This window comes from Xenopus tropicalis, chromosome 8, assembly GCF_000004195.4.
Source record: "Xenopus tropicalis strain Nigerian chromosome 8, UCB_Xtro_10.0, whole genome shotgun sequence".
Classification (NCBI taxonomy): domain Eukaryota; kingdom Metazoa; phylum Chordata; class Amphibia; order Anura; family Pipidae; genus Xenopus; species Xenopus tropicalis.
Genome location: NC_030684.2, coordinates 33213880 through 33240709, shown reverse-complemented (window position 1 = coordinate 33240709; position 26830 = coordinate 33213880). Strand labels below are relative to the sequence as shown.

The 26830-nt window shown below is 41.1% G+C and overlaps 1 protein-coding gene across 1 annotated transcript in view; it reads right to left on the bottom strand.

The window, feature by feature from the left end:
• The window catches only part of brinp1 (bone morphogenetic protein/retinoic acid inducible neural-specific 1), an 85000-nt gene extending 77262 nt beyond the window's left edge, over positions 1–7738 (bottom strand). Inside the window, exon 1 of the mRNA XM_002935206.5 lies at positions 7452–7738. The gene's annotated coding sequence lies outside the window, so the exon portion shown is untranslated. The remainder of the gene's footprint in view (positions 1–7451) is intronic.
• Positions 7739–26830: the final 19092 nt, after the last annotated feature.

The window sequence follows — 26830 nt, the reverse complement described above, 5'->3', positions numbered from 1 at the left end:
ACTGGAAGAGTCTTTTTGTAAAAGCATCAGAGGGTTTGGATTTATTGTTTGATTCCCTTGTATATTCATAAATAAATGATCATATCAGCTGTATACAATCGTCTGCACTGTATGCAATCTAACTTGGCAGGATAATAACAGGATGATATTTTGCTAGCGGACCCTTCCTGCTGCTGACAGGCATTGCTTGCTACAGCTAAGTTTATTATCTACTATTACTCCCAGGTCATTCTCCAACAAGGACATGCCCTGATGAAGCTTGCATATTTTAAATCCCACATGGATAACCTCACTATATTTACTTACTATGTGCTATACTGGATTATGTAGTACAGGGCAATGTCATACGTGGAAATTGTCCTTACTCAGTAAAACAGTTCAGTACAGGTATGGGACCCGTTTCCAGAATGTTTGGGACCTGGGGTTTTCCAGATAAGGGGTCTTTCCATAATTCGAGTCTCCTACCTTAAGTCTGCTAAAAAAAAAATATTTAAACAGTCATTAAACCCAATAGGATTGTTCTGCCCCCAATAACGATTAATTATATCTTAGCTGGGATCAAGTACAGGTACTGTTTTATTATTACAGAGAAAAGGGAATCATTTAACCATTAAATAAACCCAATAGGGCTGTTCTGCCCCCAATAAGGGGTAATTATATCTTAGTTGGGATCAAGTACAGGTACTGTTTTATTATTACAGAGGAAAAGGGAACCATTTTAAAAAATTTCAATTATTTGATTACAATGGAGTTATCCAGAAAGTTCTGAATTACGGAAAGCCCATCTCCCATAGACTCCATTATAAACAAATAATTCTAATTTTTAAAAATGATTTCCTTTTTCTCTAATAATAAAATAGTACAGGTATGGGACCCGTTATCCAGAATGCTCGGGACCTGGGATTTTCTGGATAAGGGATCTTTCCGTAATTTGGATCTCCTACCTTAAGTCTACTACAAAAATAATGTAAGCAGTAATTAAACCCAATTGGATTGTTTTGGCTCCTATAAGGGGTAATTATATCTTGGTTGGGATCAAGTACAAGGTACTGTTTTATTATTACAGTGAAAAAGGAAACCATTTTTAAAAATGTGAATTATTTGTTTAAAATGGAGTCTATGGGAGACGGGCTTTCCGTAATTCGGAATTTTCTGGATAATGGGTTACCGGATAAGGGGTCCGATAGCTGTAACTTGTACTTGATTCCAACTAAGATATAATTAATCCTTATATTATTCAATGTTTTAATGGTTTTTAGCAGACTTAAGTTATGGAGATACAAATTACGGAAAGATCCCTTATCCTGAAAACCCCAGGTCCTAAGCATTCTGGATAACAGGTCCCATACCTGTATATATATATATATATATATATATATACAGTAGTGTGAAAAACTATTTGCCTGATTTCTTATTCTTTTGCATGTTTGTCGCACTTAAATGTTTCTGCTCATCAAAAACCGTTAACTATTAGTCAAAGATAACATAATTGAACACAAAATGCAGTTTTTAAATGAAGGGTTACGTTATTAAGGGAGAAAAAAAACTCCAAATCTACATGGCCCTGTGTGAAAAAGTGATTGCCCCCCTTGTTAAAAAATAACTTAACTGTGGTTTATCACACCTGAGTTCAATTTCTGTAGTCACCCCCAGGCCTGATTACTGCCACACCTGTTTCAATCAAGAAATCACTTAAATAGGAGCTACCTGACACAGAGAAGTAGCCCAAAAGCACCTCAAAAGCTAGACATCATGCCAAGATCCAAAGAAATTCAGGAACAAATGAGAACAAAAATAATTGAGATCTATCAGTCTGGTAAAGGTTATAAAGCCATTTCTAAAGCTTTGGGACTCCAGCGAACCACAGTGAGAGCCATTATCCACAAATGGCAAAAACATGGAACAGTGGTGAACCTTCCCATGAGTGGCCGGCCGACCAAAATTACCCCAAGAGCGCAGAGACAACTCATCCGAGAGGCCACAAAAGACCCCAGGACAACATCTAAAGAACTGCAGGCCTCACTTGCCTCAATTAAGGTCAGTGTTCACGACTCCACCATAAGAAAGAGACTGGGCAAAACGGCCTGCATGGCAGATTTCCAAGGCGCAAACCACTTTTAAGCAAAAAGAACATTATGGCTCGTCTCAATTTTGCTAAAAAAACATCTCAATGATTGCCAAGACTTTTGGGAAAATACCTTGTGGACCGACGAGACAAAAGTTGAACTTTTTGGAAGGTGCGTGTCCCGTTACATCTGGCGTAAAAGTAACACAGCATTTCAGAAAAAGAACATCATACCAACAGTAAAATATGGTGGTGGTAGTGTGATGGTCTGGGGTTGTTTTGCTGCTTCAGGACCTGGAAGGCTTGCTGTGATAGATGGAACCATGAATTCTACTGTCTACCAAAAAATCCTGAAGGAGAATGTCCGGCCATCTGTTTGTCAACTCAAGCTGAAGCGATCTTGGGTGCTGCAGCAGGACAATGATCCAAAACACACCAGCAAAGTGGCCTAGTCAAAGTCCTGACCTGAATCCTATTGAGATGTTGTGGCATGACCTTAAAAAGGCGGTTCATGCTAGAAAACCCTCAAATAAAGCTGAATTACAACAATTCTGCAAAGATGAGTGGGCCAAAATTCCTACAGAGTGCTGTAAAAGACTCGTTGCAAGTTATCGCAAACGCTTGATTGCAGTTATTGCTGCTAAGGGTGGCCCAACCAGTTATTAGGTTCAGGGGGCAATTACTTTTTCACACAGGGCCATGTAGGTTTGTATTTTTTTTCTCCCTAAATAATAAAAACCCTCATTTAAAAACTGCATTTTGTGTTTACTTGTGTTATCTTTGACTAATAGTTAAATGTGTTTGATGAGCAGAAACATGTGTGACACACATGCAAAAGAATAAGAAATCAGGCTAATAGTTTTTCACACCACTGTATATATATATATATATATATATATATCCCTGTTTCCTGGTATATATTAAAATCAGAATAACCAAATTACAGTTTTACAAAGTAAACAAGAGAATATTTGGAATCTGAAGGTAGAGCACATAAGATACTGCCAAATATAAAATGAAATACATGTTGTATTGAAATGTTGCTGTGATTTTTTTAAAAATAATAATAGTTATATGCCCTTCTCAAACTAATTATTTAATTAGGTCACTACTGTTTAAAAAGATTAAAATAAATGGCTTTACATATACCAGAAGTGCAGTATAGATAATGACATACATACATACAAACATGCAGGGCTGGAAAGAGAAACGTGTAACTGCCTCTGCCGACCCATATCCCTGACTCACTAACATTCTGACAAGGCAATGCAGCCAGCGTTACTTACTATGTCTTCCTGTTTAACTGCCTCCCATTTACCTCCTGTTCCCAAGCTCACAGGCCATGTCTCATAATCAGAGCAGTGTGGTTATCTCCTCCCAGCCTTTTCCTCATTCATTCTAACCCATTTGCCTTCCTTTTTCATTCACTCCCAGTTTTCTCCCTCCCCTCTTTCCTCCAGTCATCATACTGTCTGCAAGAGGAAAATAGACAGCAGGTTGAATGCCTAATGTATCTTTCCCTTAACACGGGGTCTCTCTATATTTAAAAGACTGAGTTTAAAACAGACTGGGAACCCAGGATTACTCAGCAATAAACACTTCCATGCCAACTGTACACATGCCCCATCTGCAGCACTCTGCCAGGGCAGCACACAGACAGCAGGTATGCATCTTGCATTATGGCTTATAATTATATCCCTTACTCCCTTACAGACAGCAGGTATGCATCTTGCATTATGGCTTATAATTATATCCCTTACAGACAGCAGGTATGCATCTTGCATTATGGCTTATAATTATATCCCTTACTCTGTAAAGCACTGTGGGAGATGATGGCACTTTAGAAATAATAATAAATAATAATAATAATAGAATCACAGGACTCTAAAAATGACAATCTGATATAATAGTTGCTATCATTTATCAGCAGCAGTTACTAACTGGTATATATGGGTACTTTGCTGACCTTGGGAAAGGCAATTTTCCACAAGTAACAAAGTGCTCAGTTTGATGCTGACTAATTAGTGTTACATACAGTTTTATATTTTTATTAATAAAGGTATGGGACCCAGTATCCAGAATGCTCTGGACCTGGGGTTTTCCAGATAAAGGGGTCTTAATGTAATTCAGATCTCATACATTAAATCTATTACAAAAATAAATTAAAATTTAAATAAACCCAATAGGCTTGTTTTGGCTCCAATAAGGATTCATTATATATTAGTTGGGATCAAATACAAGGTACTGTTTTATTATTACAGAGAAAAGGGAATCATTTAACCATTAAATAAACCCAATAGGGCTGTTCTGCCCCCAATAAGGGGTAATTATATCTTAGTTGGGATCAAGTACAGGTACTGTTTTATTATTACAGAGAAAAGGAAATCATTTAACCATTAAATAAACCCAATAGGGCTGTTCTGCCCCCAATAAGGGGTAATTATATCTTAGTTGGGATCAAGTACAGGTACTGTTTTATTATTACAGAGAAAAGGGAATCATTTAACCATTAAATAAACCCAATAGGACTGTTCTGCCCCCAATAAGGGGTAATTATATCTTAGTTGGGATCAAATACAAGGTTCTGTTTTATTATTACAGAGAAAAAGAAAATCATGTTGAAAATGTGAATTCTTTGATTAAAATGGAGTCTATGGGAGATGGATAATGGGTTTCCAGATAAGGGTTCCGATACCTGTACAGAGTTGCTAGGAGTTGAAACCTTGATATGCTGAGGTTTGGTTATCATGTTATATTATTTGTTGTGTTCTTAGGCTGCATGCTAAGTTGAATGCTGGGTCACTCATGCAAAGCTGGGGGTGCAACTCACCCCAACAATGCAAAAAGCAGAAAGCAGGTTTTTTAAAGGCACAAAGATAAAAAAAAAGCAGAGTATTTGTGTCTGTTGATCACACTTTGCTGCTTTTCCGCAGTTTTGTAAATGAGGCTGTTACTAGATGTCTCTAATAACAATGTGTAAACTCTACAGGACAAGTATCGCCATCCCCCATAGCACTTGATATGAAAATAAGCAAGTGTTTTATTTGGTCTCCATTTTTTATTTTTACTTTATAGTTTTTTTTAATTATTTGCCATTCTCTTTGGCCAAATGGAGGTCAGTTACCCCATCATCAGAAACCTTTATAGGTTATTATTTGTTTGTGTTTTGTTTATTATTTACCTTTCTAGCCAGGCCATCTCCTATTCATCATCATCATCTTGCAGACATTCACATTCAAACCACTGACTGGTTGCTAGGGTAACTTGACCCCAGCAACCATTTAACTGTGACATTCCAAACAGCTGCTGAACAAAAAGTTAAAGAAACCAAAATAAACACACAAAAAAGACCAAATGAAACTTGTCTCAGAAATTATGTCTCTGCTGTGTATTATTCAGTGTTGCATATAGAAGTAGCACTCTACAAATAAAGATATATATACATAGCTAGAGCAGTATAAAAAGTGGATAGCCTTTCTGTCCTGCCAAATATCCTCAAAGAAATAAGGTAAATTTGTTGTGACAGCCTGTTTGTAATTTATTGATTTATACAGTACTGTAGCACTTTATATATATATATATGTAAAATATGTTTATGGCAGAAGAATATTATAGTGGCAGTGCACGGCCTTACAGTGGAGAATTCTGCCTTTGCTCCGACCCATACAAAGTCTATAGACAAGAATAGGCAGCACTCAGCAGTTCATTCAGTAACAAGACTGAATCCTTAATAAAGTGCAGTAAATATAGACTCACTATAGTCACTCAGTTACTATGATGTTGTAATTTCCTGTTCTGGGTCTTCATAAACCTTTGGGGTAAACTAGTAGCATTTGATCTTGCCGCACAGCTTAAGAAAGGGCATTATGCTTGCCGAAACGTTGCTGGGTACTGCTAGGTACTTGATGCTGTGTGCTTTACTGCACTTTATTATGGATTCAGTACACCTTGTTACTGACTGAGTGCAGCCTATTCTTGTCTTGTTCTTATATATATATATTTGTTCCTTCTTTACAAGTCAAGTTATTTTAAAATGCAGTTTATATATACAAAATAATAAAGAGCTTTGCTTGTAAAATTGTTACAAAGCCTCATTACCTATACAGACAACAATATTTTACATAAAAACATACAGTTTTGCAATACAGTTCTGCAACCCCAATACATATAATTCCCAACAGTTTGAAACACACAACATGCACATTTATTGTATCAAGGTATTCACAAACAGCATAAAACATGTGTCAGTCTGTAGCTACAGTTGAAGCGGTGATATTTTTGTATATTAAAATAAAACCCGCTGTGTCCTACGTTCAGTCCTGCCTCTGTACACTTCCCCACATCCCACTTGAGGTTCATTTTCCTGAGTCTGCGTTCTATCCTTTACCACAGCTCAGAGGCCTGTTCTATAGCAAAGTCAGAGCGTTAGAAAGCTGTGCTTGCAGATGTTTTCTAACACAGTATTACAGTGAGTGATACAGCGCCATGAACACCAGTAAAAACAAGACGCATGCAAACACTTTGCAGCACAAACAAAATTTCAGCACCACTGATGTGATCAGGAACCAAAGTGGGGGGGGGGGGAGGGGGGAGGGCGGGGGTCGTGGGTGCTCTGTCTGCCTGCCCCCCCCTCCCACCCCCACCAATCACGTGTTCTGCTCCCTAGTATCTTGCTAGTTATGTCATTGGTCATGAACAAGTAATAAAACAGAACCTACAGCTCTCATCAATGCTCAGCCAAGTTCAAACATACATTTCATTAAGTTTGAATTAAATTAATAAATAAATAAACAGGAGCACACGGATTCCCTAGCAACACAGAGCAGCAAGTTTTGCAGTCCATATACCGGTATCAGCAGCTTTAGTGTAATTACATATGTATGAGAATGGATTTATTAGCTTCCAGCAATGTGAATTACGTGTATGCCTTTACACTTATACTAAATTGTAAAACCTCGGTGCCCTGTTATGAAATGGTAGCCGTATACATGAGCATGCAGTGTGTGTGCGCAGATTTTTCGCCACTGTTAACAGCTTTTACAGCCTCTCCTCTGCATACCTGTCAGTTTGTGCAGATTTGTCTGCAGTACGTGTATCTGAGTCAAGTGCAATGGATTTCTGTACGTGCTAGTACGGCCAGCAACATAACCAATATTTCTGTATGGTTTATATATTTACAATAGCAGCAAGATATATTTTAATTCTGTAATGTATTCCTTCTATAAGGGTACAGGAGTACAACATAGTGCTGCATGTACTGGAAATATATATTGGCTTGTACCTTAGTAAAATATATGTAAATGTCAGTGTCCAAGTGCCTTATGGATGAAGCCTGCAATAGATATGGTTATATAGGGTTGATTTGGAAAAGGCAAGATTAGCTTACCTGCTGTCAGTGTGCCGCTCTGGCAGGGAGCTGGTATCTGAAAGCTATTATTATCCGAGGTGGGCGCCCCTCTGTACAGTTGGCATGCTGGGGCTGATGTCTGTGTAATCCTGAGTTGTTTGCAGTCCTTGTCATGCTCAGACAAAAATACAATTATCCTTTTTCAAGATCCCAAGCATTAGTAAAGACAGAGGTATTGAACCTGCTGGCTATTTTCCTTCTTCTACTCAGGGAGACAAGATGATGACTGGATGAGAGGGGGGGAGAGAACTAGGAGGGTGGAAGAGGAGGGGAGGTAGGCTGGGAGGAGCTGGATGCACAGCTCTGCTTCTGAGACGTATCCTATAAGCTTCGGGAACAGGAGGTGGTACAAGAAGAAGACCAGCGACGCTTGCTGCATTCATTGCCAAAACATTACTGTGACTGAGACTGGGGAGATGCTGAAAAGTATGCAAGGAAATACATGGAAAGGCATGCACGGCTGGGCAGTCAAGCATGAAAGAAATGAGCAGCTGTATACTGAGGGGACAAACTGATCAGATAGGGATGTGAGGGAATTATCTGTGGTGGATCTAGAAAGAAGGAAATGTTTGTATGGGTCGCATGAGGGCTAGAATATGGGAGGGCTCGTGTGCTGCCTGACAAGGTTCAGTTGATATAACCGATGGTGGTACTGTACGTCAGGATACTCAAGGCAGGGGGGACTGACACTTATTGATTATTATAATTGGTAGTATTATAAAGAAATGAAAGGATTAACCGGTGCTACACTATATCGTCATTAATCATATTAATAGAAAAGGTTAGGGTCAGATGTATCAAAATGTGAGATTAAAGTTAAACACAGAAAAACTCACCCACTTTCTATTCATTCCTAGGGATTTTTTTCTGTATTTAACAATAGGTGAAATAATTCACCCTGATAAATATGCTTCTAAAAGTCCCCTAGGAATGAACAGAGAGTGGGTGAGTGGTGCTGTGGTGAACGCTAATCTCACATTATTGAGAAATCTGCCCCTTAGTACGTAGGTACCAAGGAAAATAATATTAACCCGTGTTGTAATTTTTTTTTTTTAAATATAGCTTGTTGTCTTGTTTATTTTTCATTAATGAATAATGCCAATGGTTTACACAGTGGCAATTATAATGTGAGTTTAGAGCTTAATACATAAAAACTGCATGTTCTATTAATTTCTATGGGATTTTTAGGTATTTATCAATGGGTGAAAGTTAATATATATAAATGATAAATATATTTCTAAAAACCCCATAGGAATGAATAGAGTTTTTATGTATTACGCTCAAAACTTACATTTTGATACTAAGGGGCACATTTATGAATGCTTGAGACTTCGGGCTGGAGCATTCGTATCCCAAAATCAGCAGGAGTTTCCAAACTCTTGCATGGTTTCTTCATCCGAATAGCCCGATTTGTGTGAATTGTTTTTTCTTTCCCTCATCCAAAAAATAAAAAGCTTGGCATGTTTTAGATGGGAAGCTTTGTATTTTTTGGTTGAGGAAAAGAAAAGAAGGCTTGAGCATTCATAAATGTGCCCCTAAAACTCATTTTTATTTAAAAATTCAAATAAACTTGGTTCCACAAATGTCTGGTACAGGTATCAGACCCCTTATTGCAGGGGTAGGGAACCTATGGCTCGGGAGCCAGATGTGACTCTTTTGATGGCTGCATCTGGCTCGCTGCCAAATTTTTCTCTGTAATAATAAAACAGTACCTGTACTTGATCCCAACTAAGATATAATTACCCCTTATTGGGGGCAGAGCAGCCCTATTGGGTTTATTTAATGGTTAAATGATTCCCTTTTCTCTGTAATAATAAAACAGTACCTGTACTTGATCCCAACTAAGATATAATTACCCCTTATTGGGGGCAGAACAGCCCTATTGGGTTTATTTAATGGTTAAATGATTCTCTTTTCTCTGTAATAATAAAACAGTACCTGTACTTGATCCCAACTAAGATATAATTACCCCTTATTGGGGCAGAACAGCCCTATTGGGTTTATTTAATGGTTAAATGATTCCCTTTTCTCTGTAATAATAAAACAGTACCTGTACTTGATCCCAACTAAGATATAATTACCCCTTATGTGAGGCAAAACAAGCCCATTAGGTTTATTCAATATTTAAAAGATTTTTAGCAGACTTAGGTTATGGAGATTCAACTTACAGAAAGATCCCTTATCTGGAAAACCCCAGGTCCCAAGCATTCTGGATAACAGGTCCCATACCTGTATTTAGAAAAAATCTGAAATAGTCTGCAGAAAAGTCCCCAAAGTTCTGAATATTTCGACTTGCGCGAAAGCTTTTTCGACTTGTCAAAAATCCGAAAACTCTTAAGTTTTGAAGCAAAGAAGTATCCTCCAGGGAAGGGAAGGGACACCTGCCATTGGCAAGATTTACCTGGAGAATAGTCATATTTGGATTTTTAGCTTTTTTAACACACAATAAATCTCGGAAAAGTGGCAACTATTTTTTCTGCGGCTTTTAGTTCTAAAAATCTAAATCAGGTAAAAAAATGTGGTTAGTAAATGGCCCCCTATTTCAATGTTTGTCCCCCCAATTTGTTCTGTGCTGCATATGGTAGTGCTAAGCATTAAAGTTGTAAAAAATACATTGTGACATGATCAAAACTGGTGTTGTGGATCCCTGATAAAACATTTGCCAGATCCTGACAACTCATACCTGAGCCCGATCTTAATCCCGATACTGTGATACTGTTCTTGATAAGTGAGCCTGTTTCTGATCTCTAATTCTGAGGCTAATGCTGATTGTCATAGCTGAGCCTGATGCCAGATGAGAATCAACATTAGCAGCCAGATTATAAAATATGCTAGCACTATATAAATAAGCGTTAATATTGCTTAGCTGGTCCTGATGCCACATTCTGATCCCTATGCCTCATACAGTTTATTATACCTGTGCCTGATCCTGATACATAATCCTAATCCTGATCTGCTTTCTAACCTTGAACTTGAAAAAAGAGCCTGATTCTTTTTATCTAAGATATTACCATGTGACACAGTAACCAATATATATACAGGTATGGGATCCCTTATCTGGAAACCTGTTATCCAGAAAGCTCTGAATTACAGAAAGCCTGTCTCTCATAGACTCCATTTTAATCAAAGAATTCATAATTTAAAACTGATTTCCTTTTTCTCTGTAATAATAAAACAGTACCTTATAACTGATCCCAACTAAGATATAATTAATCCTTATTGGATGCAAAACAATCCTATTGGGTTTAATTAATGTTTTATTGATTTTTTCGTAGACTTGAGGTATGGAGATCAAAATTATGGAAAGACCTTTTATGCAGAATACCCTTGGTCCCAAGCATTCTGGATAAGGGGTCCTATACCTGTATATATATTGTATATATTAGTGATGAGGGAATCTGTCCCATTTTGCTTTGGCGAAAAATTTGCAAATCTTTGAAAAGATGAAGTTTTTTTGTGATTTTTTTTGATACGCTTCATTTTTTGGACACGTACAGCAATTACTTTTTACATGCGTTACAATTTTTTGTTGCACACAAATTTTTACTCTGCAAATTTTATCACCTGTTTTGTGAAAAAATCCATCAATGGCAAAGCGTGGAAATTCGCCACAAAGCCATGACTGGTGAAAAATTTTGCTCATCACCAGGGGCGGGCCAAGCCGACCGGGCGCCCTAGGCAACCCGGTCGGCCAACTCCGCCCACCTCCCCGTCCCCCGAACGGCACATGCGCGCCAAAGCACAGGAGGAGGTGCAGGGGGGGGGGGGCGGTGCGATTAGATCGGTCATTGCCTCCACCACTAATGACAAGCGGCGGAGGCAATGACAAAGTAGCACTAGGGGTAGGCAGGAGAGGTTCCTGCTTGGTGCCCCCCAACCGTTGCGCCCTAGGCAGCTGCCTCTTCTGTTACCCCTAGTTCTGGCCCTGCTCATCACTAATATATATGTGTGTGTATATGAAAAAAGGGGTGCTTACTGGTGTTATAAGTAACACAATGCAGAAATAAAGGTATACACAAATGACAAAATCCTAGGTTGGCTGGGCCAAAGCATACGGGTGCCCAAGGCTAGCCCCCACTAAGCAACTCTCCCCACTGCCTTAAACTCCAAACCCCCTACAACTCATTCTACTCCCCGTTTCCCCCCTGCTAACACTTTGCAAATCTCAACCCACAAACAATCCCATCTGCTGCTTTCTGCCTTCCTCCACCATTTCCGCTAAGGGCAGGACTGGAGTTGGAAGCAGAAGTGGCAGACCCCCCACCATTGTGCCCTAGGCATGTAACTCTTACCTAGACCACTCCAACACCACCCCCCACAGGCACGTAACAAAAGCATTGCCTGTCCGTCCCGCTACCACTCGCCCGACCCTCATGTCACCCCACCAAACGCCCTGCCTAAACCTACCATTCCCCATCTGATTGCCCCTCACGTCCCCCCTCCCTAACCACTAGCTCTCAGGTAGCCATAGAGTATCATGTTTGCTTCCACAATAGTTATGCCACTGTTTTTAGGCCATCTGAAGAGGTGGTGAGATTTGTAACTTGCCTAGGATTCTCAATACAGCCACCCTCAGCTATTTTTGTGACATATTTGCAGAGCAGCAGCAACTACAATTAGCTTTAGTAGAAATTTTGTGTTACTGATGTAAAAAAAATGTTATTACACCACAATCAATAGAGGAAATATTTTACAAAGAAATTACGAGAGCAGCTATGAGCATTGTTTTTCTAAAATGTGTTTGTTTGAGTACACTATTTTTCAACTGTAACATACCTCCCAACTATCCCAATTTTCATGGGACCCGATTTTAACAGCTCAGCCCGCAGTCCTGGATTGTTATTGTTTCTCTTTGATCTCCTGCAATGAGTGAAAAAAAGATACAAAGTTTCTCAAACTTAATTAAATAAGTAGGCTTTTGGCAGAGAGCCCAGAATACTCTCCACTTAGATACAATTGTAACTAATAAACTAAACAGGTCTCTTGGCGAACTGACTGTAATAACACATAAAACAAGACCCCAAAACCCCGAAGAAATGCGTTCAAACTTTACATAACCGCCCAATTTTGTAAAATAGGCGTGGTATGTAGGGCGATTGGTCATAAAGCAGGTGTGGTCAAAATATATCTGTCTCTCTTTACATTTTTTAAACATTGGGAGGTATGCTATAACAATCAGCTCTAGCTGGTGCAGGTATATTTAGAGTATGCAAACCCAAACTGGGCAAGAAAAAGGTTGTATTTATTGTCTATGGAGATGTACCCGCAATGAAATCTCTGCCAAAGGGGGAAATCTGTCCAGTTGACCACACAGCGGGTTGACAGTCAGCACCAATGTAGATAACTGTATTCAAAGGCCTGACACACTATTGCTGAACTATAACACTCACCTAAACAGATTGTATGCAGTAGAACCAGGCTGCAGATGACAAAGATCTCCTTTAGAGATGCAGGACCCAGTTGTAGCTAAATTTGTGACCACACAGTGGCAGCCCCTGAACCAGTGTGTATAATAAACAAATTAACAACTGGCAGAATCCTATTGGTTTAAGTTATAAATGATATAGTCCAACAACTAGTGGCATGTCAATATTGCAAATCTGATCATGCAATAGGTCCTGTGTGTGTATTTCTTAATGTTGGTGAAACTACTTTTTTAATCAACTACACAAAAATACACTCAAGTGCGTTTCAGTCAGTAATCGAAAGAGAACCAAAAATATCATGTTATTTCACATGGACTAAATGAACCGTTACACCTTTCAATGACATTGCGTCCGAGGACAGTGGATGACTGTTCATCCGTGAATTATAGCTGTTACAGTTCAACAATAATGTGACACCTCTAAGCCTTTAGCACTGTTTTTGAGCTAGTCCTGCTGTGGGCAGTGTTTTGTTGCACTGCTGCTCTCTGTCCTAGTATAATATATATAAACTTACACACATATAATTGCAAAACAGGCCTTTTTCATTATTCTTAACAGCCTCCACCATGTTCTGGATCCACCTACAATGAGGAGTGAAAAATGTTAGGTAGGTGTAATTAGGGACACAACCAGGTAGTCCCAGGTAATGCATTTACCATGGTTTTGAACCATGTCTTAGGCTAATGTCAGACGAGGCGTCTAGCGTATATTTTCGGCAAGCAGAAAAGCACTTGCCGAAAATACCGCCTCCTACCTGTGCCTGCACCGGAATGAATGAGATACGCTCCGTGCAGGCACATGTAGCTAAAATGCACATAAAAATGTGAGACTTTGTACCTGCACCGGGGCGTATCTCATTCATTCCGGTGCAGGCGCAGGTAGGAAGCGGATGGCAGTATTTACAGCAAGTGCTTTTACACTTGCCGAAAATATACGCCAGATGCCTCGTCTGACATTGGCCTAAGATAAACAATTGGTTTCGTGCTCCACTCTACTTTGTACTGTGAATAAAGTAACCTAATCTAGCCTAAACATCAACATGATATTTTATAGGAAATTAAGCTCTGTTTATAAGTCGGTTATGTGTGCCATTCCACGTGAATACACCCAGGAAGGGTGTCCGTTGGAAGGTCCTACTGGTAAATAAAGCATTAGAGAGATTATTATATGATCCCCTTATATATTTATACATAGTTAGCATATCTTCCCTTAAGTGCCTCTTCTCCAGTGTAAACAACCCCAAATGGGCCAGTCTTAAGTTTTTTTGTTTTTGGGACCTTTGCACATAAACCTTTATCACTTAAAATAATGAGCTAATGTTTTAGCAAGCTTTGAATTACCCTTGTGCTATTATTGCCATATAGGCCGGTATAATAAATATATATACTTTTATTTTTACTGTTAATCTCAGTCTAAATTAAGTGCCCATTCCATGTTTTTTTTTTCATTTTGTTTTTTTTATTTTTATAATTTTTGCAGGGTAACCCCCTATCCAAATTGTTTTTACACATTTGTTCAAAGTCTATTCTCAAAGTCGCTGCCAATATATAGTACCCACAACCTTTTTTTACTTTAGTGCTGAGTTTAATAGATGTCTGGGATGGTTACTCTGGCAGAGTACAACAGTATTCCTATCACTGGCTTTTATATGAATGCATGTCTGTATCTCTTCATATACAGGTATGGGACCCGTTATCAAGAATGCTTGGGACATGGGGTATGCTGGATAAGGGATCTTTCCGTAATTCTGATCTCCTACCTTAAGTCTGCTAAAAAATTTTTTTAAAAAGTAATTAAACCCAATAGGATTGTTTTGGCTCCTATTAACTATAACTTACTTGAGATCAAGTACAAGGTACAGTATGGGACCCATTATCCAGAATGCTCAGGACCTGGGGTTTTCCGGATAAGGGATCTTTACGTAATTTGGATCTCCATAATTTAAGTCTAGTAAAAGATTATTCACACATTACATAAATCCAATAGGATTGTTTTGCCTCCAATAAGGATTATTTATATCTTAGTTGGGATCAAGTACAAGGTACTGTTTTATTATTACAGAGAAAAGGGAATCATTTAACCATTAAATAAACCCAATAGGGCTGTTCTGCCCCCAATAAGGGGTAATTATATCTTAGTTGGGATCAAGTACAAGGTACTGTTTTATTATTACAGAGAAAAAGGAAATCAATTTTAAAAATTAGAATTATTTAAACAATAAATAATAAAAAAATAAAAATAAAAAAAAAATTTGAATTATTTGCTTATAATGGGGTCTATGGGAGATGGCCTTTCTGTAATTCGGAACTTTCTGGATAACGGGTTTCCGGATAACAGATCCCATACCTGTACAGTTTTATTATTATGGAGAAAAAGGAAACCATTTTTAAAAATGTGAATTATTTGATTAAAATGGAGTCTATGGGAGATGGCCTTTCTGTATTTTAGAACTGTCTGGATAATGGGTTTCCGGATAAGGGGTCTAATACCTGTACCTGCACATAGGAAATCTAATTGGACTCTATAGTCTCCTAAGCATGCAAGAGTAGGCAAGGCAGACATAGCATGTGAGGCCTGTTGGATACATGAGCTTGATTGTTTGGGCTCTATGGGCCTTAAATGGGCAACTTAATCTGAATCTGTTTTCTGGGGCAAGGCTGTAATGTCATCCTTATACCATCTATAATGTGTAAATACTGTTGAAATAATGTTATATATTGTACAATAAAGTAATATCCACATAATGTTACAACATATTATATTACTGTATGCATCACTTCCGGAACAAAGTTTTGACTTGAGTTTTTTACTAGAAAAATTGACACCAGTGACACCTGTGGTGAAAAAGATGTATCACACTCTCTGTTAGTAGGTTTAACAGTGTAAATACTGTTTGTTTCTACTGATTGGCTCTCTTTTCAAGGAGACTCGTTTCAACCCGACTTAACGACATGTATGTAAGTGGGAGTGTATAAATACCAACAATGCCACGGGCACTTTATTCTTGATAAAGGTCCCAAGTGGAACTGTAATGTTGAATAAAGCCTGTTATGGAAAAAATCACGCTTGGTTATTTAAATTGGCATCCAACCCACTCCCTGTGATGTCATCAGTGCCCAGAATAATTTGTAGATTGTAAGCTCTTTTGGGCAGGGCCCCTTTTCACCTCTTGTATCGGTTATTGATTGCTTTATATGTTACTCTGTGTGTCCAATGTATGAAACCTACTTATTGTACAGCGCTGCGGAATATGTTGGTGCTTTATACATATTATAAATGTTATTATAAATGTTATTAATAATAATATTAATAAACAGAGTAAAGAGAAAGTACAGTATTGCTAAAGTGTTTTACCTGATAATCATAGGAAGAGTATGCAGGTGCCCCTGTGCACACACAAGGGCATTAAAAAGAAAATGGCCAAAAAGCAGAACAGAGAAACAAAAAAATAAAGGAGACAGTGCAGGATCGGTTACCAAACAGATTTAAAGACCACTAGTAGTAGCAGTAGTACTAGTAACAAAATAAAACACACCACACTGTTCACAAAGAGAGCATATCAGCCATAGCCCAGTCAACAGAGTAATTCTGAAAAGGGGTCCTTATGGGATGATGTTATTGCCTGCTTGGCCTACGTGGGTCGAAATTGGAACCAAGGAGCAAAGAAGCTGATAAAGCTCAGTACATGGAATCCAAAGGGCTTATGGTCTCTTAGTAGAATTTCAGACACAGGTCAGGGCAGGCAGAGATCAAAGTAGGTAGAAACAGGCAAGAGAATCAGAAACTAGATCAATTAGGGGCAGGTTTACTAAAACTCTAACTTTTCTTAATTTTTATTTTAAAAAATCCAGATAAACCCATTTCCATGAACATTTGACATTTACTAAAAAAGTCTGAACTGAAAAAGTAAGCTCAGGAAAAAGTCGCAAGTTGTGACACTGCCATTTTTTTTAATTGTCTCACCCAAACCGCTACTTTCTTGAATTGTCACACATTCAAAAATCCGAAAATCTGTAAAGTTTTGAAGTAAAGAAGAATCCTCCAGGGAAGGAACGGGGCATCTGCCATGGACTTCTACACGATGTAGACAAGTTTTAGCTGGCAGATTGTCACAACTTTTTTTTCTGTGACTTTTAGCACTAAAAAAAACAGTAATTTATAATTTTAATTTACAGAACTTTTCGTAATGACCACGAATATATTGTTAAAATGACGCAACTTTTTTGTGGTTTGCGCTAACTTTCACGAAAAAGTCGTATTTTTATATGTATATATATATACATACATATAGATATACAGTACAAGGTTGAACTTGATATACATATGTCTTTTTTCAGCCTGGCCATAGGCGTTGTCTCCAGATTCGCTTTAGTGGAAGATTTCTGACATGTGGCTGCTGAGACATCAGAAAGAAGAAAATCCAAGGGTATGAGATGTTGGCCATAAACACACAGTAAGAATGCAAAGAGACACATAGATCGTTGAAATTTGGATATGAATTAGGAACCTCTGTTAGACACAAGTTCTGCCAGAACTCCATGAAGACAACTAAAAACTCAACACTGCTCTTTTTTTACTTACAGGTCATTTTTCCATTTATGTGCTGTGCCTCTCCTGTGCTTCATTTTGCAGCCCCATTTAAATCCTGGTCTGTTAGATTTACTTTGTAATTTTCCATTCATGTGCTGTGCATCTTTCTGCAGCCCCATTTAAATCCTGCTCTAATAGAGTTAGTAATTCTCCATACATTTTCTAATTTTCACCTCCTGTGTTAGTTTTGGCCCCAGTCTGTCTGCCCCTGAACACTCTGTGTTGCCTACTCCATTGATGTCAGGTGTTAACTATCTCCATGATCTGCCACTCCCTCGTACCTAGCTATCTTTCTAGATAGAACTGGAGTTGGAATCTGGATTGGAATTCAATTTCAAGTCCCACCTTCTGAGCAGTTAATATGCACTGTGTGCTTCTAATTGTAATTTGCTTTACTGGAGTGGTCAGAACCTCTGCCACTTTACATAGTACCCCATATCTCTTTAAATCTCCCATCCCTTCTGGTCTCCACAAATATCTTTCCTATCTTTATTCACAAACCATGAAAAAGCGGAAATACTGAACTCTTATTTTTCATCGGTCTAGACAACTGTAGAGCCAGCTAAATATGGCTTCCATTTTAATAGACCCAATTCTAGTAATATAAGAACATGTAAAGGTAAACAAAGGTCCAGGACGGATGGGATTCATCCCAGGGTATTAAACAAGTTTAGCGCTGTGATTGCCAAACCACTTAATTTTTCAGGATTCATTGAGGTCTGGCATGGTGCTGAGGGACTGGCAAATTACTAATGTGGTTCTGTTATTCAAAAAGGGATCCTGTTTTCAGCCTGAAAACTATAGGCCTGTTAGTCTGACATCATTGGTAGGGAAGGTTTTGCAAGGGGTAATAAGGGATAGGGTACTTGAATACATTGCAGTTCACAATACTATTAGTTTGTGCCAGCATGGTTTTATGCGTAACAGATCTTGCCAGACTAATTTAGTCGCCTTTTATGAGGAGGTGAGTAGGAACCTTGATGCTGGAATTGCAGTGGATGTCATCTACTTGGACTTTTAACAAAAAGTTAATTAAAAAACTAAGGAATATTGGCCTGGAACATAATATTTGTACTTGTATAGAGAACTGGCTGAAGAATACATTACAAAGAGTGTTGGTAAATGGAACATTTTCTAATTGGGCCAGTGTGGTTAGTGGAGTACCGCAGGGGTCAGTCCTTGGTCCTTTGCTTTTTAACTTGTTTATTAATGACCTGGAGGTGGGCATAGACAGTACTGTTTCTATTTTTACAGATGACACCAAATTGTGCAAAACTATAAGTTCCATGCAGGATGCTGCCGCTTTGCAGAGCGATTTGACAAAATTGGAAAACTGGGCAGCAAAATGGAGAATGAGGTTCAGTGATGAAAAAGTGCACTTTTGCACTTTGGCAGAAATAATATAAATGCAATTTATACACTAAATGATAGTGTGTTGGGGGATCCTTAATTGAGAAGGATCTGGTGATTTTTGTAGATAATAAGTTGTCTAATTCACCTTGCTCCTGCTTCTACTCTCAGGGGATATCAATCCTAATCCTGGGCCTTCCCCTATCCTTATCTACTGCCACCTATGCCCCACTATACACCCCTGCCCTCAAAAAGGAGCCCTGGTAATTTGGTATACATCCCATGTCTCTCCATATCTCTCCCCCTCGCCTTCTCCTGTGCACCATGGAATGCCCACTCTCTCTCTAACAAAATAACTACAGAGTATGATCACTTTTTCTCACTCTCTCATCTCATGCACTTCTGACTTTCTCTACTACAAGTTTCTTTTCTCTTGCTCAACACTGCTCTCTGTCAGGCTAAACAATCCTACTTCTCTCAACTCACAAAATTAACAACCAGCACCTTTTCTCTCTGTTCAGTTCTCTGCTCAAACCCCCAACTGTAGCACAATTACTATCTGTTCTCTCCCCCCTACAATTTGCAAACCACATTACTTACATTTCTTCGTATCACGTACAAAGCTTCCTAAATAATCCTTTGATGACTTTTTCCCAGTCACAAAAGATGAAGCATCAAAGCTGCTCTTCGCATCCCCAGTCACCGCCTGCTCTCTTGAGCACATTCCATCACACTTCCTAATAGATCTGTCCTGTTACTGTTTTTCCTGCACTTTTTCAACTCCTCCCTCTCAATAGGTATATTTACATCAACCTCCATTCTCTTGTCACACCTATACTCAAGAAACCTTCCTCTGATCCGACTATGATGCCAAGGACACTATTCCATGATCCTTCTGGATCTTTGTATCATTCAATACAGCTGACCATTGTCTTCTTTTAAAGCACCACAGGCACCTTCAGTGTAACAGTTTCTAACAATACCTCTTTATCTGTTAATCTCTTTGTTGGGGTGCCCCAAGGGTCTGTCTTAGTGCCTCTTCTCTTCTTTCTCTATATTCTCTCTTGGTAACCTCATCATATCTTTAGACTTCTCCTATCACCTTTATTCAGATGGCACACAGATCTTCTTTTCTTGCCCTTAGTTTACCTGACATTTTATCATGTAAACACGGAAGCTGAAAATCCATAATCTAATTGGCATATGCTAATTAGGATTCCGATTCAGTTCGGTTTTTGTCCGAATCTTTGATGAAGGATTTGGGGTTTGGCCGAATCGAAAATAAGTGAATCTGGTGCATCACTAGAAATAAAATGTGCCATCTTGCTCAAGTGATCTATTACAACCCAGGCAGTGAAAACTTTGGAAGGTGGAAGTTCAGCAATGTTCATGGCTAAGTTGGTTCAAGGTTAAGAGGGAACAGACAGGTTGCAGGAGACTACGTTGAAAAGAATGGCTAGAATTGAACGAGGTACAGATGATGCAAGAAGCAATACAATCTTTGATGACTTTCTGCATGGATTGCCATGATATAAGACAATTTAACAAATCCATAGTCTTTTGCACCCCATATTTGAGATGCATAAGAACTGTAGCAGAAGCAAAGGTCTCTTTCAAAGGTTTAAAAGCATGTGGAGGCCAAGCGTTAGATTTTCCTCTTTGTGGATGAAAGCCAGGATGGGAGCTATACAACCCCTTGAAAAACTGTCTATAAAATTTGGCAAAGCCAGTAAATCTTTGTATGACCTTAGTGATGGCAGAAGGGGGGTCAGAGGCTGCAGAGACATTGGCAGGATCCATCTCAAAACCTTCCTGGGAGATAATTTTTTACAGAGATTTTTGGGAACCTCCAAGCTTGGCCTAAATTGAATTATTTCTTGAATGAGTCCTTTAGAGACCTGGATTCTGTGGTTGATTAAGAAGACAAAAATATAGAGACTGACTGAATGTCCCAATCGATCTCTCAATATATCATTAACAAATTTCTAGAAAAGAGCTAGAGCATTGCAGAGATAAAAGGCATTGGCAGGTACTAATAATGCCCCTCTCTGGTTTTAATGCCCCTTTCTGGTCTTCCATTCATCTCCCTCATGCATCTGGATCAGTTTGTAAGCCCCATGAAAGACAAAGATAATATCCTTAAGATCCTTGCTTCTTTTAGTTGGTCAAACAGTTCAGAGATGAGGGGCAATGGATCTCAGTTCTTAGAAGCAATCTTGTTGAGACCCCTATATAGGGATGAAGTCATTTTTCTTTTCTACAAAGACATGGAAGGTTGAATAAATTCATGTTGAAGATTTTCATGAATGTACTGGAGAGCATGGTTCCAGGAAACGGTCAATGGGGTTGTCATATGGGCGATGAGGTGGAAGAGTTTCTGCAGATTTCTTGTTGAATATATTGGCAAAGTCTTTCAATGCAAGAGGCAGGATTTAAAGATCAACCGAGGCAACAGACAGACAATGATTGAAAGTAGAAGACAGACAATTCTTGAAGAGGTAAAGGCTCCAGTGGAAAACATGATTGGACGACCGGTCATTAGTTGGGCTATGCAAGCATAGTGTCATGAATCGCCGCTCCCTACCTGCTCCTGGTGTGCGGCGGCGTCTTCCTTCTCGGCGCAGCGAATCCAAGATGACGGCGCCCAGTGCTCCACGTGGGCGCAAGGACGCCGGCGCGATGATGTCACGCGCTATGGCGCCAAATTTAAACTTAAAAGGACGCCAGAGACCCAGGTTCAATGCCCGAGTATAGCTCAATATTCCTATTGTGTTCCTGGGTCTCTAATTGTCTGCTCTGCTTTCCTGTTGCTGTTCCATTGCCTGTTCCTGACCTTGTACCTTGCTGCCTGCCTCAAGTGACCTTTGCCTGAACCTGACCTCTCTATTGGATTACCCCGCATCTGTACTTCACTCGGACTCGCTGGAAGCGGCCTTCCTCCTTGATCCTGACTACACCCTCCCTGTGGGTGCTGAAGGCCCCCGCTGACATTATACTCGGGCCATGGATCCTGAGGAAGCTGTACCGGACGTCGGAAGAGCCCTTCACGGGCTGGCGTCCCGTATGGAGGCGTATGAATCCCAGCAAGTCAGAATTGGGCAAGTACTTGATTCCATTTTGTCCCGTTTGCCCTCTACTCCCGCTGTTGCGGAAATCCCTCCTGCAGTGGTAGTTCCTCCTCCAGCGATGTCGCCAGCTCGTGAGCCGCGAATTCCTCCTCGCTTCAGTGGCAATCCTCAGGCCTGCAGGGGATTCGTGACTCAATGCCAGATTCAGTTTGAGTTCCAACCTTCCCAATTCTCCTGTGAGCGAGCGAAGGTGGGTTACGTTATGTCTCGTCTGGAGGGCAAACCGCTGGAATGGGCAACTTCTCTCTGGGAGAGTCAGTCACCCCTGACATTTGATGTGAAGGAATTTCTACAGATGTTCAGAACCATCTTTGATGCTCCTGGTCGGGTTGCTACTGCCTCTTCTCGCCTGCTGCAGATCCGCCAGGGCAATCTGGGTGCCAGTGAGTATGCCATAGACTTTAGAACCCTCATGGCGGAAACATCCTGGAATGAGGAGGCTTATAAGGCAGTCTTCTACCAAGGCCTATCATCCCGCCTGAAGGATGACCTGGTATCCAGAGATCTACCTGACTCCCTTGAAGATTTGATTGCTCTCGCTATCAGGGTGGACACCCGCCTTAAAGAACATCAAGCTGATAAAGAGCAGAATAAAAAGTCTCATCCAGTCCTGGCACCACGCTTCCAGAACCCTATGGTACCCCCATCTTCTCCGCAGTTTACCACTTCCCCTTCGGAGGAACCCATGCAACTTGGGAAGGCTCGACTGACTGCACAAGAGAAGCTTCGAAGATGCCTTTCTGGCCTATGTCTATACTGCGGCGGACAATCCCACTTAGCGGTTTCCTGCCCTGTCAAGCTGGGGAATACTCCTGCTTCAAGTAAGACTGTTGTTTCTTTTGCTGGTAGTATTGTTCCTAAGTCAGCGGAACAATCTCACCAATTTCATGTTCCTGTGCAGATCCGGTTGTCCTCCAAGGCAATTCCAGTCTCAGCCTTCCTTGATTCCGGAGCTGCAGGAAACTTTATGGACTTGGCATTCGCAAAAAAGGTTGGCATTCCTCTCTTTCCAGTGACTCCTCCTATTCGGGTTTTTGCCATTGATGACAGACCCCACTCCACGGACACCATCACTTTAACCACCGGTGAACTATCCGTCCAGATTGGAGCACTACATCTGGAAAAGATGTCATTCCTGATCATCCCATGTCCTTCTTCTCCTGTTATGCTGGGGTTGCCATGGTTACGACTTCATAACCCCTCCATTGATTGGTCATCTGGTCAAATCTCCCGTTGGAGTCAGTACTGCCAAAGACATTGTTTAATTCCTCAGCCACTCCAGCGGGTTACAGTCTCCTCTACGAGTCTTTCAGCCTTGCCCTCCGTCTACAGGGACTTCTCTGATGTTTTTTGCAAAAAGTCAGCAGAATTTCTTCCCCCGCATCGGCGGTATGACTGCCCTATTGATCTCCTTCCTGGAACCATGCCACCCTGTGGGCGGACCTATCCCTTATCCCCTGCAGAGACGGCTGCCATGAAGGAGTATATCTCCGAGAACCTCCAGCGTGGATTTATCCGTCCTTCTACCTCCCCAGCAGGAGCTGGCTTCTTCTTTGTCGAAAAGAAGGACGGTGGACTCCGTCCCTGTATTGACTATCGGGGTCTCAATAAAATAACTGTTAAAAACAGATACCCTTTACCCCTTATTTCAGAACTTTTCGATCAACTTAAAGGGGCCAAGATTTTCTCTAAGTTGGATCTCTGCGGGGCTTATAATCTCATCAGGATCCGAGAGGGCGATGAATGGAAGACGGCTTTCAATACCCGTGAAGGGCATTACAAGTACCTCGTGATGCCCTTCGGCCTCTGCAATGCTCCAGCCGTCTTTCAGGAGTTCGTTAACAATATTTTTCGGGACCTCCTGGGGAAGTCTGTTGTCGTGTATCTGGATGACATCCTTATCTTCTCTCAAGATTTGGAAACCCATCGCTCCCAAGTCAAAGAAGCTCTTTCTCGCCTTAGAGAAAATTCTCTTTTCGCCAAGTGGGAGAAATGCACCTTCGAAGTACCAAAGATCTCCTTTCTGGGCTACATTATCTCGTCTAGAGGCTTCGAAATGGATCCTGCCAAGGTATCTGCTATCCAGAAGTGGCCAAAAGCTAAAGCAATCCAGAGGTTTATAGGATTTGCAAACTATTACCGCCAATTCATTAAAGGCTTTTCTTCCCGCATTTCTCCTATCCTTTCCCTCATCCGCAAAGGAGGGAGACCCAATTGTTGGCCTCCTGTGGCCCTTGAAGCCTTCCAGTCCCTGAAGGATGCCTTTGTCTTCGGCACCCCGAGCCTCACCTACCCTTCTTTATTGAAGTCGATGCCTCTGATGTAGGGGCAGGTGCTATCCTTTCCCAGAGACATTCTGCAGATGGTAAGCTCCATCCATGTGCATACTTCTCCAAGAAGTTTTCCTCCGCTGAGCAGAATTACGACATTGGGAATCGGGAACTCCTGGCTGTCAAACTCGCCCTCGAAGAATGGCGACACCTCTTAGAGGGAGCATCTCATCCGGTCACGATCTACACTGATCACAAGAACTTAGAATTTCTACAGTCTCTCAAGAGACAAAATCCCCGTCAGGCGAGATGGTCTCTTTTCTTCTCCCGTTTCAATTTTGTCCTGACGTATCGTCCTGGGACCAAGAACCGGAAAGCAGACGCCCTGTCTCGAAGTTTCTCCCCAGAGGATCGTCTGCCTATAGAGCAAGAGCCTATCATTTTCCCTTCCAGGATCATTGCCACTGTATTGCCCCAATTCGCTGAACAAATTTTGCTTTGCCAATCTGCCGCTCCTCCAGATACTCCCATAGGAATGGCATTTGTACCTCCTGAATTACGCCTTCCCATTCTCCAGCAGACTCATAGCTCCAAACAAGCCGGCCACCCTGGTTCTGAAAAAACTCTTGAGCTTCTTCGACGTCTAGTTTGGTGGCCGACCATCCGCAAGGATGTCCGAGACTTTGTCGCAGCTTGTACTGTATGTGCCACCACTAAGGCCAGCCACTCTCGACCCTGCGGTCTTCTGCATCCATTGCCAATACCCTCTCGCCCATGGACACATTTGGGTATGGACTTTATTGTGGAGTTGCCGCCCTCCTGTGGTAACACTGTTATTTGGGTAGTGATAGACCGCTTCAGCAAGATGGCACACTTCATACCCTTGAGGAAACTCCCCTTGGCTGTAGAACTGGCTCATCTCTTCGTACAGCATATTTTTCGTTTACATGGTTTTCCTGTGGAAATTGTCTCCGATAGAGGGTCCCAGTTTGTTTCCAGATTTTGGCGCTCCTTGTGCAAGTCTCTGGGAGTATCTCTTCAGTTCTCCTCGGCCTATCACCCTCAGACCAATGGGGCAGCAGAGCGTGTGAACCAAGCTCTTGAACAATTCCTGCGAAACCATGTTTCCCTTTGCCAAGACGACTGGTCGGATTTACTTCCGTGGGCGGAATTCGCTCACAACAATGTCAGTCACTCCTCCACTGGAAGATCTCCTTTCTTATCGGTGTATGGTCAACATCCTTTGGCCTTCCCTCAAGATGTTCTCCTCTCCGAAGTTCCCGCTGCCGATGACCTGACGGCTCACATGTCTGTTATCTGGGCTGCCACCAAGTCTAATTTGGAGAAGAGTTCCCTGGTACACAAGACCTTCGCTGATCGTCGGAGAAAGCCTTCCCCTCCATACAAGGTTGGTGATAAAGTCTGGCTTTCTTCCAGGAACATCCGCTTGAGGGTACCATCTCCGAAACTGGGTCCCAAATTCGTGGGTCCCTTCTCCATCTCTGAAGTGATCAATCCAGTGGCTGTCCGTCTACAACTTCCCCCAGAGATGCGGATTCCTAACGTGTTCCACGTTTCCTTGTTGAAACCAGTAGTGTTCAATCACTTCTCCTCTGCTCAGTCCCCTCCTTCTGCCATCCTCGTGGATGGTCAGCAAGAGTACGAAGTTGAGAAAATTCTAGATTCTAGGCTCTCCAGGGGATCACTCCAATACCTCGTCCAATGGAAGGGATTCGGCCCTGAGGAATGCTCCTGGGAAAAAGATTCTGATGTACATGCTCCTCGTCTTGTGAAGGCGTTCCATGGTCAATTTCCTCAGAAGCCTCGGCCTGGTGGTCCAGTGGCCCCCCGTGGGGGGGGGTACTGTCATGAATCGCCGCTCCCTACCTGCTCCTGGTGTGCGGCGGCGTCTTCCTTCTCGGCGCGGCGAATCCAAGATGGCGGCGCCCAGGGCTCCACATGGGCGCAAGGACGCCGGCGCGATGACGTCACGCGCTATGGCGCCAAATTTAAACTTAAAAGGATGCCAGAGACCCAGGTTCAATGCCCGAGTATAGCTCAATATTTCTATTGTGTTCCTGGGTCTCTAATTGTCTGCTCTGCTTTCCTGTTGCTGTTCCATTGCCTGTTCCTGACCTTGTACCTTGCTGCCTGCCTCAAGTGACCTTTGCCTGAACCTGACCTCTCTATTGGATTACCCCGCATCTGTACTTCGCTCGGACTCGCTGGAAGCGGCCTTCCTCCTTGATCCTGACTACACCCTCCCTGTGGGTGCCGAAGGCCCCCGCTGACACATAGCCAGGGTAAACCCAAGACCACTGGAGCTGAAGGACAATTAACAATGAAGAAGAACAATGTCTCTTTGTGTAGGACCCCCCATAGTCAAAAGTAATTCCTCCGTTGTTTCAGAATGAATCTATAAAATTCCCTGCAGCTCCGTAGAGAAACCGAATGTATATTGTCAAAACTAATTGTAGATTTTCACTATAGTCCTGCATATTATGCCTGTTCATGAAATCATCCAAACTACTCTTAAAGGCATTAACATAATCTGCCATCACAACATCACTCAGAAGGCATTTCCCAATCTCACT